This window comes from Typopeltis vanoorti, chromosome 13 (assembly GCF_054136105.1).
Source record: "Typopeltis vanoorti isolate ZY-2024b chromosome 13, IOZ_Tvanoo_1.0, whole genome shotgun sequence".
Taxonomy (NCBI): Eukaryota; Metazoa; Arthropoda; class Arachnida; order Uropygi; family Thelyphonidae; genus Typopeltis; species Typopeltis vanoorti.
In genome coordinates, this window is record NC_143561.1 from 31,508,760 (window position 1) to 31,525,171 (window position 16,412).

Sequence of the window (16,412 nt, forward strand, 5' to 3'; positions counted from 1 at the left end):
CCTAAGCAAGAGAAGGTTGATCCCTAATAAACTATTGACCAATTGTTCTGGTCAACTGCTTATATAAGATTCTGGATAAAATGGTTAAGTCTCATTTTTTATGCTTTATGGAGAGAAAGAAACAACATTTTTTCAAGAAAACAGTCTAGTTTCTGCAAACAACCAATAATGAAGTCTGATTAGAAGCATCCATTAGAGATGCCTTCCTAAAACACAAATGCTTAATATAATTTTTATTTATATATATATATATATATATATATATATATATATGGAAAGGTATATAATTCTTGGAGATTTGGAATATTGAAAGACCTACACAACTTTTGTCTCAGAGGGTATCCCTTCTTTTTATCAAGAAATTTTTATCCAACCAAATCTTCTGAATACCATGGGAACCACTCTCTCCTGACTATATATTCAAGAGTAGTCACTCCCACAAGGTTTAATTTTAAGTGTTGCACTTTTTTGCAGTGAAAGTTAATTCTATAACAGAACAATTTTCTGTTGAGTTTACAATCCATTGTCATTCATGAAAGACACTTGCAGCAAGCCAGTGACAATCTTTCAGAATTGGCACTGCAAATGTATTTTTTTGTAATTGTTCAGATTTTCCCAGCAGAAGATACACTTGTGTTAATTTTGCTGCAGACACGTTCTTCATCCCATCTTGGGATGGGATGAAGACTAAGATAACCTTTATTCTCAATTGCACCAGAAACCAAGTTCTTATGGCTTATATTTTTACAAGAAACATAAGTTTCCTCCCTTATGCCAGTTGTGAGATTACTGCTGTATAGTGATGAACATCTTTTGTACCCTATCTTCCACTTCTTGGGGTGCTAACAGATATTCTTTGAAACTTGATTATGAGTCCCAAGTCTAGGCTTCTGCCAGAGTGAACACACTGTGATGAAGCTATATGAATTGCAGCTGGAGCATTTCAAACTTCACTGATCCCTAGTCTTTATATCAAGGCAAATGAACCACCTTTGTTTTTCAACGTCTCTTTTATATGCTACGAAATACAATCCCTGCCAAGTATTTTTTACTCACAGTGGAAATCTATACAACACTAATCAGACTGCCATAACAAAATCACTCTTGAAGCTCTAAATATTAATTAATATAAACAGTTTTGCATGTATGCTATCAAATGCTGTACTGCTGGCTACCCAAATATTTCTTCCTTCCTGTTGTCAACCAGCAGCTATTTTAAGCCTATTATCTATGTAAGCAAGCCTATTATCTATGTAATCAGAGGAATACTCTGATTTTGTGCCTGCTTACATAGATAGTTTGAAATTAGAGGCTCTACTGGGATCTTCTATTGTCTTCCCAGACAGCATAATATCTGCTCAGATCCCAGTAGACTCTAACAACTTAATTGTTGAGCTGTTTTTAGTAGAGCTTGACTTAAACTATATAATATTGCAACAATACCAAAGGTGCAGTATATATACAGATTCATGAAGCTCTCTACAGACAATAAGAAGTCTACAGCCACAGAAAAAACATCTCGGTCTCTCTCTCTCGTATCCAACATGTCATCTCAGGTATAAAAACTATATTTGGATGTGTGTTTCTGTTGGATCCCAAGCCACATTAGCAGTGAAGGAAATGAGGCTGAAGATACTGCATCTAGGTCAACTCATTTCTCAAGTTTTTACCATCGGCCTGTTCCTTACACCAATTACAGGCAGATCATAGTACATAAACTTTTATCTCAGCAGCAGTCATCATTGAATAAGACTAACAACACGATCAATGAAGTTGAAATCAAAGTGTGGTAGTCTAGCCTATGCAGGGACTGTAAAGAGGAAATTGTTCTTCCTAGGCTTCGTATAGGCCACAGTCATCTGACACTCTCTCTCTCTCTCTCTCTCTCTCTCTCTCTCTCTCTCTCTCTCTCTCTCTCTCTCTCTGTTGAGAGGTGATGCCATGTATATGAGTAAGTTTTGTGGTACTGAACTAGCCATCATTCACATTTTAATTGACTGCCCTTCTTTCAACAGGTGAGTGCCCTCACTGTTTTAGCCTTATTCATAATCCATCTGAGTGCTATACACTTAGGCAGATTTTGTCAGCATCAGCTTGAGTTTTCTTCATTTTTACAGACAGTAAAAATATAGATCATATACATATTGTATATTATTATTCATAGAATGTGGTTATTGTATATAGGCTTTTGATACCTGGTTCGTTTGATCTATGTTTATTGTGAACTTCTTTACACTTCCTCTTATGCACCTTTTTACTCCTGTTTGTTTGTTTTGTACACATTTTTACACTTATTTGTTTGTCTATACACTTTTCTTTGTGCTTGTTTATTATACTCTTGTTTTTGTACTTGTTTTCTACTGTTCCTCCATTTATTATGTAATTATTATTTTGTGTACTGTTATGATCTGTGTTGGCATAGATGACCTTAGCTGGCATAGAGCCACTAAACCTTAACCAAACTACATCAAGAATTACATCAATTTTTTCTTTTTTTAAAAATGGTTTTAATATCTTTTTCAACAACACACATTTCACATCTTTAGGATTCTAGGTTGCAGGAAGAAATCACTCTGAATCATCTTCATTAAAGGACTATCTAAATCTATCAGAAAGATTTCTACCTCCTTTTCTCAACTAAAGACAAGCTTTCTCCACTCAAATTTTCACGTGTCTACCATATCCCTTGCTTCTGTGGCCTGTTTTATTTCAAACTGCCTGGTAGATCTGCAGATATCCTTCATGGGGAACATAAATGTTATATCCATTTCCACAAACATGACAAATCCTGCCTAGTTGAACATTCCATCTCAACCAAAAGTATACTGTGGAAAAAAATCCATGATTTTACACAAAAGTAGATTCTTGTGGAATGTTTATACAAAGAGAGCTGTGTGAGGCCTTTAGATCTGATTGCTTTAGGTTAACTGACACAATATGGGTAATATTGTGTCAGTTATCCTGATTATCTTATTATATTTGTATATATGTTTTTTATTAATTAGAAATTTGTTGACCATTTGCTGTCTTACTTTTGCTATGGTGCTTTTTAAAATGCTTTAATTATTTGCATTCCATTTTCAGTGTATTGAAGATGTCTTAAATACTAAGGCAAAAAATTTACATCTATTTTCAACAAACTTACAGTTGATGCTGCTCAGTCTGCCTTCTATAAATTATCCCAATAATTAGCAAAATCTCTTTTCCCACTCACTGGCCATACCTCATCTTACATAAGACTCTACTCATTTTAAAACTTGCATAATTGGTCGGCTTTGACATCACCTCATAATGTTTACTAGTATTCTCTTGAATGACACTGTTAACACATTCATGGGGAGAGAGAAAACACTTCGCCCTCAAAAATTTCATGTTTGCGTATCACACAGATTCTTCAGTTGTAACGAAATGTATATAGAGAGGGGAGGAGAGAAACAAATGTGTTTTAGGATATATTAGAAAACAATAATTCAGGAGAATGTTATGTTTGGTTGGTATATTTGAATTACTAAAAGGCGTGAGCATGTGAACAATTATTAATAAGCCATGTGAGTATGGCATATATAAGGAGGAAAAAAACAGGTGGGAATAGAAATACTTTCATTACTTTGAAATGAATTAATAAATTACATTTGCAATATTTTATATGTGTGTCCTATAAGTTGCTGGATGGAGTAATTAATCTGATTCTACAATATAAACTGTAGTCATGCATATTTGCATCTATGATGGGGAAAAAAACTTATTAGAGTTTTTAAACTTATTAAGTTTAAAAAAACTTATTAGAGAGGGAAGGGATTTGTTTGCAAATATAAATTACTAACCAATAATAATAAATGGTAGCTTAACAAATAGGTAGATTGGATAATTCATATGGACATGCCAGGAATACATTTGGGTTTATGGATCAGCAAATTATCTTGTACAATTTGTTGCGATTGCTATATGTCTTTATTTCTATATTTTATTTATGTTTTGCTTGGTTTTCTAAGAATTTTCTTTTAATCACTGATTAGTATATGCAAGTATGTGCATGATACATAGTAATATATACATAAATAATTTCTTGTAGATAAGCTTATGTGTTGATTACTCATAACTATTATTATTCAGGAAATAATGTATACTAAATATTAATCATAATAACTTTAATTAATGCTTTCCTATATTTTGGCAATGCTACATTGCCATCATCAAGGATCACAAAAACAATGATATGTGCACACAGACACTATCTATCTATCCCAATGGCTTTAACAGGCCTTTAAGGCCCACAACCTTCCAAGCATGCTTGGATTTCGTAACCGAAATACGAGGATAGAATGGTCACTCCTATGCCTCAAGGTATTCTTGGCTGTATCCCTGTGTGTTCACGGGGCCGGTTTGTCTGCTTGCGGGATGAAAAACACCAGATAAACTGGCGGAAAAACCCTACTGCCAGCGCCCAAGACTGGCTAACTTGGCTATGGCTGAGCAAGATCCTTCAGCTCCTCACGTCTCCGACGGGAATCGAACCTAGGACACTCCTTCCCTAGGCATATGGTTGCGAAGCGCAAAGCCACTAGGCTAACCGCGCAGACACACAGACACTAACACTGAATAAATAAGACTGAAGAAAGGCAACCAAAGTGAGGTCTATAGTCCTAAATGGCATTCCCTAGTACAGTGCTTCCCAAACTTCTGGATGTCAGGGCCCCCTTTGCAAAAATTAAAATATTTCATGCTCCCCCCCTTTAAAAAAAATCGTAATAGGGAGATATATTATTATAATATTTATTGTATTTATATTCAATACAAAACATACACAGTGAATATTGCAAAAATCAAATGCATATATTACATTTTTTGCCTCTTACCGTTTGGTTCTGAAGACGATGCGGGCTGTTCTGGTAAAATATGAATTACTGTCCTTTTTTTGAGTCTATTTCTGCTTCTTCTGATTGTTTCGCAGGAATTTTGTTTTATTTTTTATCAGCCACTTATCCATCTCAGGGTTAAATTTTTTAACATAGAATAGATCAAATAATATCACCACTTACCGATACTGGCACACCACAGACTGATAACATAAAATTAGTGAATATTACCCGAATAAGGGAATCCCCGGACCAGGAACATTTTTCTCTTTTTGTGACTTTTCTCCCTTCACGGTAATTAAGCCTAATGCGAAACAGACAGCAAAGGCAGGTTATTAAAATGTGCATATGATTGGTGCAGTATTAACAAAAGATCGCACAACCGAAAGATAAAAGCATAGCTGACAATTGAGTTGAAATGCTAACTCTCTTCAACCGAATTCCATATGTGAAACTGCCATAACATTCATTATATATATATATATATATATATTACTTGGTTTTAACACTTTTACGAATTTTAACACGTTCGATTGAATTTTATTGCTGCCTTGGAAAATCGAACTCACACACATCTAATTAATAACAATAGTTTTTAGTTAGATACTGTGTTTGCCCATGCAACATATGGTTTTGTTTCAGTCTATACAGCATAGTTTCTGTATGAGGGGACATGTGATTCATTAATTAGTGTGTTTTTATCCCAGTTGTCTCTAATTGCACTATTTGTTGAGAAATATATTACACAGACTCCTCATACCTTATTCACTGGCATAATAAAAGTACTTGTTTTTATTGCCTCTGTAGTATAGTGGCTGTTAGGGAGGGTGTGTTGTTTACCACTGCAAGCGAGTTACTATCTCCCCACATGAACTTGTTTAAGCTTTTTTTCATGTGTGAAGTATATGTGAAATTTTTATTGGTAACAGAAAACTAGCTCAGATGACAGTGATAATATAAACTAGTTTTGATATGTATATAAAGTCAATATCAACAGTCCCTGATTACGAACGTGTGATGAAAGGGACAGTAAGATTTGGAGCTTCCCTGGAGAGCATTCAAAGTAAATACAATTAACCACTGCTTTGAAATGAAACATATGAATAAGCAATATTTACTAATATTCATTAAGCGCTGAAATATGCAGGAAGCAAAGTTTGTGAACCAACACCAATGTGTGAATTTTTCCATTAAAATATAAAAAATAACAAAAAAGAAAGAATAAATAATAAAAGTTAAATATGTTTCTTTTAAAATAAAAAAAAATCTACTTATTCTTATAACATTTTAAATATGTTTTCATTATTTCACGGCCCCCCCTCAACAAAACCTACGACCCCCTTGGGGGCCCGTGAAATAATTTGTTGAAATAGGTTTTGTTGAGGGGGGACGTGGCCCACAGTTTGGGAAGCGCTGCCCTAGTACACTTGGGTGTTCTTGGCCATTGGGCCAAAGATATGAGGATAAGTACCCAAATTTCTTTTGAAAAGAAATTTGGGTACCCAGCCCTGAAAAACTTGGCTCAGGGCTGAGACAGTTTCGAGGAATAGCCTCTCATATTTTCTGTGGTATAATAGAGTGGCCTTCTTCCGACTTATCCTGTAGCAAGTGTCCAAAGCATGGTCAGAAAGTCCTGAGTGGCTGTAATAATGGAACCGGATGTAGTCCTTGTGTTCAGAAATTCTGATATTGGCTATGTGGCTGGTCTTTGGTGGAGCAGATAAGGGATGCCAAATTTTTATGTGGTCGGTAAGTGGCAGTAAGGTTGTATTTCCTTAGGATTTTTGTCAGTTTTTCAGAAATGTCCCAGATATATATATATATATATGGAATGGTGATAGGTCTTTAGTAATCTTTACTCTGAAGAGGGATGTGGGGGGGGATTGCAGTTACATAGTTTTAATATTCTTTGAGGTTGTATCCATTGGCTTAGAAAAGTGTTCAGAATATGGTCAAGTTCAGTAGTTAGGTAGTGTTATCAGAACTGATTAATCTTGCCCTGTTATATAGGGTTTTTATAATCCCATATTATTGGAAGGAGATGACCGCTGGGGGTATGTATCTACCTGTATGTGTAGGTTTTCTGTAAACAGAGAATGCCATGGCTCCATCAGACTGGCATGTAATCAGAGTATCTAGGAAGAGGGAGATGGTTCGTTAGTTCAATTATTGGTTTCAGTTAAAAAATAAATACTTGCTGTAATTCATTAGAATGCAAGGTGATTTAAAAAATTGTTCAAGGACTAAGTGAAAATTTCCCAAAGTAGTGTAAATGTAATTGCACTCGGTAAACTTATCTCATACCCATATTATTAATTGGTGTCAAATTATACTAGTCATTTTGGGTGTGATAGTTTTTTGTTCATGCATGTGTGCATGTTTGGAGAGCGTGCAATGTGCAATAGAATATATTAGATCCAAGCCTCCATGGAGTCCAAAGACTCATTGATGGAGCTTGAACATTCACATGTCACAATAACTGTGATACCTTGCCTTGAAGACATTCAGCTTTAGAGCATCACCCACTCTGGCAATGCATTCACCACCTCCCAGGCAAAAATCTCTTTTTCACTTCCTTTCTCGCATGACCTTTGTAAGTTTTCAGGGTTGAACTTTCATTCTCACATCACCCATTATCCTATGTAATAATTTCCCTGTTTCTGTCTGATGGACTCCTCTCACAACTTGTATATCTCAGTCATATTGTTCCCTCCTCCTCCTAAGGGAACATAGTTTTGAAGACTATGTTCCCTTAGTCCTTCCTCATACTCAGTATTCCAGTCCTGAAACAGTGATGTTCCCCTGCACTCTCTGTAATGATTTCATATCACCTGAAATATAATCAGGACAGGGCAACTCGTATGTAGAAGCTAATGACTTCACATCATCACTAAGGGAAGTGATGTGAAGTCATTAGCTTCTATATACGAGTTGCCCTGTCTTGATTATATTTCAGGTGCGAACTTTGTTTGCTTACACTTAGATAAAGGATTAAACCAAGTATATAATTTCTTGGTATCTTTAATTTTCTCTTCCGAATTTAGCATCATCAGCAAAAAACTGGATATCGCCTCTCACACCCTCAACTATATCATTGATATATCATTTAAATGATGATGATCCCACAACAGAATACTCTGGTACTCCAACTCATTACCTGCATTTTTCAGGAAATTGTATTCACCCAGAATAATTTGCTGATCTCTACAGACAACCATCACTATACCCATGCTACCAAATGACTATTCTCATCCTGCACAAGTTCAACAGTAGTTTATCATGTGGTACTTGATCAGATGCTCTGGCAAACTCCAGATAAATCATTGTATAAGCAATAATACCTCCAATATGATAAAAAAAATGAAAATAAAATGTTTACCAAGTTACTAAATCATGACCTTTCCTTAACAAACCCATACTGCTCTTTAAAAAGATTTCTATTCTCTTCATATATATATATATCCACTGGCTACAGTTGGACACAATAGACTTGGATTCTTCCTTATGCACTGGCATTTTTTATTCTTTCCATTCTTTTGGGACCGTTCTTGTTACTCTACTCTCTACTCCTGTCGAACAACCAGGGACACTGCCAGCTTCTTTTCTACATTTCTTTAATATATTGTGTGTGTGTGTGTGTGTGTGTGTGTGTGTGTGTGTGTGTGTGTGTGTGTGTGTGTGTGTGTGTGTGTATAGATGATATCCCATCTAGTCCTGCAGCCAAATTAACAACATAGTTACTTAATATTCTAAACATTGTCCATTCTTGAACTTCCAGTCATTATTGTTATTCAACACTTCTCTTACTCCACCCACATGAAATTCACTAATCGAATATTCATCAAAGGTTTCCACTACACCTTCAGCAGATGTGACCCATATTGCATCTCCAGCAACTCAAGTCACATTTCTATTTTCCCTTTCTTCTAATAGTGACATAACTGTAATATTCTCTAGGGTAAATTTCTTTATTGCCTCAGCCAGTCTCCTTTCCTATTCCAATGTCTCCTTCCTCATCACCTTCCTGGCCTGTGCCTCATGCTGCTGAGGGTACCAAGTTTTTTATATCTCCTCCATAATGTCCTCTTTCTCAGAATCTCTTTATCATTCCATGATTCATCCATTTCAGCCCTACTTGGTTTATCTTCCCTGCCTAGCCCTTTCGACGTCATTCCCTAATTGGTGGTACCATCATGTGATATCTTGTATTTTCACTGTATGAGACAATATTATTAAACTCATCAGCAAGATTTTGCAAATATGATGTTTGATTTGGTTTTAGTTATGGTAATTCTTTTAATTAAATCATGTCATTAGAAGAAAAAATGTCTATCATCATATAACTTGCAAGTTTGGAAAGAAATAAGCTAAGATTAAAATTTTATGTTATGTATGATGCTAGGCTATCTTGGTTGGGTGATTCGTTAGTATTTATATATACAGATAGATACATTCTCCCAAGATGGTCTGGGACACCTTTGAAGAAGAAGACCCAATTCTCCTGTATATGGGTGAGGCCTTCACCAAGCAGGGATTCTGCTGGCTGAATATCATCATATACTACTAGAAAGATCATTTGTGTGTTGTGTGTGTGTTTGCAAATTTGACACCTGTTTTTTGAATTTCATTATTACGATTTAATTCACTTAAATTGCAGTAAATAAAGGTTATGCAAAACATTGGCAAACAACAAACCAAGATTAAAATTTTGTTTTAATTTGCTGCTTGATTTTTTTTTAATTATTGGCAATTAACTCATGTCATTAGAGAAACACATCATATTATAGATTTAATTAAAATGGTCAACATAATTGACATCATTGCTTGCAAATATAAAGAAATAATAGGATGCAAGTTTGCTTGCATGGTACAGTTAAAATCTCTAGTGTGCACACATAACTTTCACTGAGCACATCACTTTACTGTTGAATGGTGTTATAGATTGTTACAGAAACAGAACATATAAACTTACAGAATAATCAGCTATTATGGGATGTCATCTTACATGGAAAAAAAGAAAGCTTTTCTAACCTATATGGCAGTATGTTAACATACTGATTATATTATTCACAGCTAGACAGGTCACTCTACATTTATATTTCAAGTAATTGTAATGCACTTATAAATAGTTCTCAAAGTAGTACCTATCACATTACTTCACTTGATAAATGATAGTCTAAGTACTGGTAATTAGTTCTTTGAGGTATAATTTGTCAAGTGAGCAAAGTGGTACTTAAAAGTGGTACTTTTAAGTACCACTTCTTAAAAGTAATTATTTAATTAATTACTTTTAAGAAGTGGTACTATTAAAGTAATTGTTTAATTACTTTAATTTTATAACATCCTAAAATGTCATTAGTTACTTCAGTCTTCAGAAGTACTTTGTTAGTAAAGGAATTTGAAGTATTTGTCTAATTATTTCAGACAGTATAATCACAGTTAACTAAAATGGAATTTGGAGAGGTGGGGTGATCAGACAGCTAAGAATATTGGTTAATAGGGAAAACATGTTAACCAACAAAGAAAAATTCATTACAAATATGTGAATAGTTCACTATTGTATTGCAAAAAACATATTTAAAGTAAACTTTTGTTGCAAGAGATACAAAATAGTTTGTGAATAAAGAAACTTAGAAGATGCATTATGAAGTGAGCACAATTTCAGTGTCATATTGCCTGCTCATTTCAGAATCAGTTTGTTCATAAGATCTATCTCCATTTTCTTGTCTGTCTGATTCAATAAATGCATTAAATGTATTTTAAGGGGTCGTCCATAATTGATGCTACACTTTTCAGGACTGAATTTTCTCTTCTGCACTGTTACAAAGCTTATGACCTCTCTCTCTCCACCCCTCTGGTTCCTATTCGATACCATATTGCAAATTTTAAAATGAAGTTTATGCTTCAGAATGTCAAGTTATTTTTTCTCTAAATTTATACTTTTTTTATAATTATTAAATATTTTGATTAATTCTATTTATAACTTTGGTGATTATGTGTAATAACATTGACATTGCTATATTTTCAAATCAACAGATTAATTACTAGCTGAATTATTTTTATTTACTTACCAGCATTTTTTTCTTAACTATTGAACAATTTTTAATATTTTTAAAATATATTAAGAATGCTAGGTTTCTAATCTGAAAATTTTCAAATGAAAAAACAATTTGGCTGTGGGTTGTGACTGAATTTTGCACATACTGGCCACTTAATTAGAAACTTTTATGCAAATGTATGTAAAAAGTCACTTATACAGTGTATATATGCAAGATACTTGGTTAAAATGTTCTAGGCAACTATTTAAGAATGCTGCTGGTCAGTAATTGCCAATAGTCTTGATCACAATGGGAAAAATGAAAGATCTTTTACAGTTCGATAAAGGCTTATTATGAGTGACCATCTGGTTGAAGCCACAATTTTGAAAACAGCAGAGCTGATTGGTTTCTCAATAGGTGAGGATCACAAGTGTTTAATCATTGAAGAAATAACCCACATTGCTTGTCTAAGAGGCATAACTGTAGTCCTAAGATGGTTTATAAGGAACGAGATCACCATCTTCTGAGAAGGCTTGTATGGACCAAAACTTTCTATGTGCAGTAATTAACTGAAGCATTGAATGAAGTTTGTTCCTGACCAATATCTCACCAGATGTGCAATGGAATTGAAGAGGATCGGTATTGGCAGTCACATGACTATACAGAAATCACTGTATTAAAAATAAAAGTTTCTAATTCAGTGGCTGGTATGTGTAGAATTTTCCCACTTCTCATGTCAGTTTCATTTTTTCCTGAATTTAGTATTGGTGATAACCTTTAAACAATATAATCCTTCTTGCTTGGTATAGATAATAATCATCATCATATTCCTGATATAGACCCTCAATGAGGAGGATGGTATGTTATGATACTACTGCATGAAAAAGTTAAGTTTGTTGACTTCCTATCAACACTTTTTATCCAAATTAATTGGTTATCTGTCAAGACTCCAGTATTATCAAATATTGTATTTCCATGTGCTAAGGCCCTTCTTATTATATCAAACCATCTAGATCTTGGTCTTCCTCTTTACCTTTTTCCTGCCATCCTGGCAAAAAACACTTGCTTTGCAAATCTTTCCTGTCTTATTCTGTATTAAATGACCATAGCACTTGAGAATAGCTCTGCTTACATACTGAATGCTAACAGTGAAAGGTTCTCCCCTGATATCCTCCTTTTTTATATGATACAAAAATCCGTGGTCTCATTCTTTTATCAAGTGTTTTATTTCTAACCCGGCTCTCAGATCCACAAGTTAAAATTGGTTTGAACACTGTCTTGTATGCAACTAATTTAGTGTTTTGACTAATTTCTTTCTTATTCCATATAAATGTATTCAGCTGACTTCCTATCATACTGGCTTTGCTAATTCTGCTATTTCCATAGTTAATTTTTCATCTTAACTAAAAGTTGTGCCTAAATAACTGAAATGCTTTACTTGTTTGCTCTACTTGTTAATTCTGCATTCTGGATGCAGTTCACGTTTTCAGTGTTCCTCCCAATTTTCATAGTCTTAGTCTATTAATTGCTGATTTTCATACCAAATATATTACAACAGTTATTCAATTTAGTCAGGGAATCTTGCAGATGTATACTGGATTTATTCAGAATTATAACATCATCTACATAAAGTAAAGAGCTGAAATTAACATCTCCAATTTTGATATTAGGTTTAATGCTGCTTTTCTTCATAATGTGATCCATATAGATGATGAATAAGAGTGTAGATAATGTGCAGCCTTGTCTCAAACCTAATTTAACATTCAACTATCTTTTTGTACCTTCTTCATTTGTAACTGCTGACTTGCATTTCAAATGACTGGCATTGGTTTATATAATGTCTGATTTACACCAAGAGAGTTTATTTAATTATATTAATTTACATTACAGAATAGAAGAAAATAATTATTTAATTATTTGTTTATTTAACTTATTTGGCAATATGTTGCTGATATTAAATGCATCATCTTTAGAGCACAAACACAGTTTGCCACAGTACATGAAACCACAACAAAGTGGATCAAATTGGCAACTTTCATCCTTTTACCTCAGGGCAAACTCACATCCTGGAGTATTTGAAGTGCCCTGAACTTGGGACCTGGCTTACTGTGATTGACAGGAAGAACTGTTGACATCTGCCTTGGAGGACATAAAAAATATGTTCTTCACTATCGTTATGGGAAGTCGAGATTAGCAGATCATGCCTTGCATACCCCCTTCACACAGGATCAGATGAAAGAAAACAAAAGTGCCAAGCACAAGTCATTATAAGTCAGAGAGATTGTTTTTGGAATCATCAGTAGTTTTAAAACATTCTCCAAACCTCAGCAAGTATGGCTGTGCCAATTTACTAAAAACTGGGGGACTTACTAGAATAAAATAGTTACAACATGGCTAGAATAGTCACAACTGTTGTATGGAAAGCTAAGTCTGAGTATGAAAAGAAACTGGCTCTGCAAGCTAAAGACAACACACAAGAATTCTATTGATATGCTGCAAGTAAAAGAAAGAATGAATATGAAAGAATAACTCTTCTGAATGCAGATGGTGACGATGACAAATCCAGAAGAGGTTTTCAACTAATGAGTGCCCATTTTTGCTAAAAGCTATTAACCTGGTGTATGCAACGTTGAGTTCACTGCTACCTCTTCAATGAATGAAGAAACTCAGGTGTATGAAGAGGAGGTTTAGAGCTGTTGCAGAAGCTGAATCACATGAGCTGAGCAGAAGAGCGGTGATATTGAATGGCATAATAGCGAGAATGTGTGACAAAAGAGGACTGGTATATGTGGATGCTTGGAGTGCATTTGAGGAAAGAGAGGAGTTGTATGCGAGAGACCGTTTACATTTGAATGAGGAAGGACGTAGGCATCTGGAGAGATTGCTGTTCTGAAAGAGTCAGTGTGTCCCAGGGAGGATGATAGCAGGGGTGGCCTCTTGTGGGAATGGATTCTTGGGAGAAGGGAGACAATGTCAGGTAACACTGAGCCCAGTGGAGTCCAGAAGGGATAATGCTGGGTATAGAAACAATGGCATTTATATGCTGTATACTAATGCCAGGAGTATCCGGAATAAGGGAGAGGAATTGGTGGCGCAGATAGCATCAGCCTGGCCAAAAATTATTGCGATCACTGAGACGTGGTTGACAGAAGGGGATATAACAACAGGAATAGAAGTCGCTGGGTATAGCATTTTTCGTCAGGACAGGAGGGGAAAGCGTGGTGGTAGGGTACTGCTTATGATAAGTGATGACCTATGTCCTCTAAGAGTGGAGAATTTGGAAGGAAGTGAGACAAATGATTTTGAGAGCGTATGGTGCGAGGTAGAGGTAGGCAAGACAGGATATTTAGTGGGGTGTTGCTACAGACCCAGGAGCACAGAGGATGGGGACCAGGAGATGTTTAGACAGCTAAGTTTGGCAAGTGCAAGAAGAATGATTGTTATGGGAGATTTTAACTTCAGTAGTATAAATTGGAGAGAGGAAGATGCATGTAGCAATAGGGGAATGGAATTTCTAGAATTCTTGAGGGACAAATGTCTTAGGCAACATGTAACAGAGGGAACAAGAGGTTCAAAAATTTTGGATTTGGTTATAGAATCAGAAGAGTTGATAATAACTGAGTTGACGTCTCTCCCACCAGTTGGAGAGAGTGACCATATGGTTTTGACTTGGAAAATGAATAGACATGCAGGAGTATCAAAGAGACGGGAACTTATGTGGAATTATAAGGCAGGTGATTATAATAGTCTTAGACGTCAACTTCGGGAAGTTTCATGGCGGGAGGAATTGGAAGGCCGGGATATCACCAGTGCGTGGGAAATTGTGAAAGAATATTTGTTATCAGCAATGGTAAGTTGTATACCATGAGTGAAGAAGAGGACGCAATTTGGAGTAAAGTGGATGACAAACAATATTAAACAGGAATTGCATGCGAAAAAGAGGCTATGGAAGAGATATAAGGAGATAGGTGAAGAGATGCATGAGGAATATAAGACACAGGCCAGAAGAGTGACTAGTGTGGTAAGGAAAGCGAAACTGGAATATGAGAGGAGATTGGCCCTAAGATGCAAAGAAAATCCAAGGGAATTTTTTAGCTATGTGGCCAGTAGGAGGAGAAATGACTGTGGAAGAATGATATTGTGGGATAAAAATGGGAATAGAGTGACTGATGCAGAGGACATAGGGGAATTGTTCAATGAACACTTTATTGGAGTATTTCATCCTAGAGGAGTCAGTTTTAATGCTAGAGGGATAGGACTGGTACGAGGTCTGGAGGTACAGGAGGAGAGTGTGTTTCAGATACTGAGTACTCTGGATGTCAGTAAAGCTGTGGGACTGGATGGTATTTCGCCACGAGTTTTGAGAGAATGTGCTAGGGAATTGACAGTATCTTTAACGTGGCTTTTCAATGAAAGTCTGGCTTTGGCAAAGGTGCCCAGGGAATGGAAGGAAGGTAAGATAGTGCCATTGCATAAGGGTGGTAACAGACTGGAAGTGTCTAATTATAGGCCAGTCTGTGTGTCATCAGTCGTTGTTAAGATCTTGGAGAAAGTAGTGAGGGACCGTATACAGCATTGGGCAGATGAGGGTAATGTTATCTGTGAGAATCAACATGGATTTGTGAAAGGACGCTCTTGTTTTAGCAATATGCTAGCCTTTTATAATAAAGTTACAAGAACATTAGATGAGGGAAAGGCATATACTGCAATTTTCTTAGACTTGGCGAAGGCATTTGACAGGGTGCCACATGATAAGCTGATATTTAAGTTGCAGCACATGGGTCTGGATGTCAGATTGGTCAACTGGATTCAGGATTGGCTGTCTGATAGGTATCAGAGAGTTGTGTATGATGGAGCAGTTTCCAGGAGGCAGAGGGTTACAAGTGGGGTCCCACAGGGCTCAGTACTAGGACCTATATTGTTTAACCTTTATATCAATGACATAGCCAGTGGATTGCAGGGGGATATTCAGTTGTTTGCAGATGATGCGAAGCTGGGAAGGATTATTAGTAATAGTGCAGATGTGGTAGCCCTGCAAGAGGATTTAAATAAGCTAGATAGATGGGCAAATGAATGGGGGTGTCAGTTTAATGCAGCAAAATGTAAGGTCTTGAGGTTTGGGAAACATCGATGGGATGCTGCATACTCTATGGGAGGAGTTATACTGGAGGAAGTAGGGGAGACAAGAGATCTGGGGTTGATGATTGATAGAAACCTGAAGTTTAGGGAACATATTGCAAAAGTGGTAAAGGTAACACAGAGGATTGCTGCAATTATGAGAAGGACACTGACCTGCAGAGATAAGAGGGTTATCATTCCGTTGTATAAGTCTCTGATCAGACCACACTTGGACTATTGTTCTCAGATTTGGTCCCCAGGATTTGAAGGGGATAAATTAACTGTGGAAAGGATACAAAGACGGATGACAAAGATGGTTTCAGGACTGTACAAGGATAGTTATGAGGATCGGCTGAGAGAATGTGGACTGCAGAGTTTGGTGGATAGAAGAAGGAGAGGT

The 16,412-nt window shown here is 35.9% G+C and overlaps 1 protein-coding gene across 1 annotated transcript in view; it reads left to right on the top strand.

The window, feature by feature from the left end:
• Window positions 1–16,412, top strand: part of Ptpmeg (protein tyrosine phosphatase Meg) — a 558,329-nt gene that overhangs the window by 214,682 nt on the left and 327,235 nt on the right. The gene's annotated exons all lie outside the window — the stretch shown is intronic.